Raw genomic sequence first — 1,471 nt, 5'->3', positions numbered from 1 at the left:
TGCCTCCATAGTGAATGTCAGACTGCCCTCTGCATCAAAACCTGCATTGATGTTTAGCTTTGCCTATTAAACAGAAATGTCTTCATTGGTGAGGCTTCAACTAGCTGTGAATAAAAGTGTAATTCATGCTAAACCACAATAAGCCATTCTTACATTGAAATCCATGTGTTCACCTGCTTTGTACTACTTTAAGTTTAGCTTTCTCTCATGCATGCAGCCCTGGTCTCTCTGTGGTGTCAGTTAAAATTTTGACAGGGGTGGTGGGAAGGGATTCCTCTTTAGTTCTATCACAACTGTTCTATTTCAGTGATTGGCCTTGATGGTATGTTGATGCTATATAGAGGAGAAAAACCCAGCCACTGCACTGACAGGAGCTGGTGGGTGAATAGGACATGCTATCAGAATCATGAATACATCCATCAGAATTAGCTTAGTTCTAAACTGCCTGTTACAAAGCATACCTATGAGGGAAGCAAGTGTTGGAAAAGGGTTCTGAGACCCTGTTTGCAAAAATCCCAGCTGCAAAGAAGAATTTATTCCCTGTCCAAGTTGTATAATGGTGTGATTCAGTCAGTGATGTTATTTTGATGAGTGTCTTGGCAAAGGAAATTTAATTGGAAAATGCTAGGCCTTTTTTATTTTATTTTGTTTTGTCTTTTTAAATGCTTCCATGTGGGCAACTACACTCATCTTTAAAGAATGCATGTAGGAAAAAAGATGTTTATCGAAGTGCTTAGCTAGGCTTGCTTGTACCAGAAAAGGTCAACATGAAAAAAAAAAACCTTCTTCTAAACTTCTTGTAGAATTTTACTGAAGGAAATGTGTATCATATGCAACAAAACGTGGTGTTCTGCCCCACCTTGCCTGGAAAACATGTTTTCTGAACGTTTTATGAATTCCAGGTGAAAGCGATCAGTTTCTGGGTTTAAAATCTGTATTCGGCTGAATGCTGACATCTTGGACTCGGTGTGTAGCTGCCCCGGCTTGGTTCCGCTGCCTGTGTGTCACCCAGCCCCTCCGGAGGCGATGCATGCCGGCTGAGAGCCCGGCCTGCCCATGCGATGGGTGCGGCTACTTTTTTTCCTGTTTGCTTTGGTTTTTACGAAACGGGCCTCTCGCTGGAAATCGCGTATTTGTCAAACCCGTTCTGCGGAACTCGCCAACTTGTTCGGAGCCTGCAGCAGCTGCCGAGGCTGCCCTGCCGAGGGCCTCCCCCGGGCGGCGCAGGCCGTCGGCAGCTGCCCGACAGGCCCCGCCTGGGCGGGTCGCCGCAGAAGACCGCGTCCCTTACGGCCGAGGCGCCGGGCCCGAGTCGAACGACGCAGCCACGGGGCCGACACAGCTGTCGCTCCCCCGCCGCAGCCGTCAAGCTTTCCAGGAGCCATACCCCAACGGTGTTTTCCTGGCAGGGGCGGGCTCATACCCGGTTACGCACACCGGCTCCTCCTCCTGCTGCTTCCGCCAGCCCTGA

The sequence above is a fragment of the Gallinula chloropus genome, assembly GCF_964237585.1.
Source record: "Gallinula chloropus genome assembly, chromosome: 5".
NCBI lineage: Eukaryota > Metazoa > Chordata > Aves > Gruiformes > Rallidae > Gallinula > Gallinula chloropus.
Note: the sequence above shows the minus strand (reverse complement) of the source record.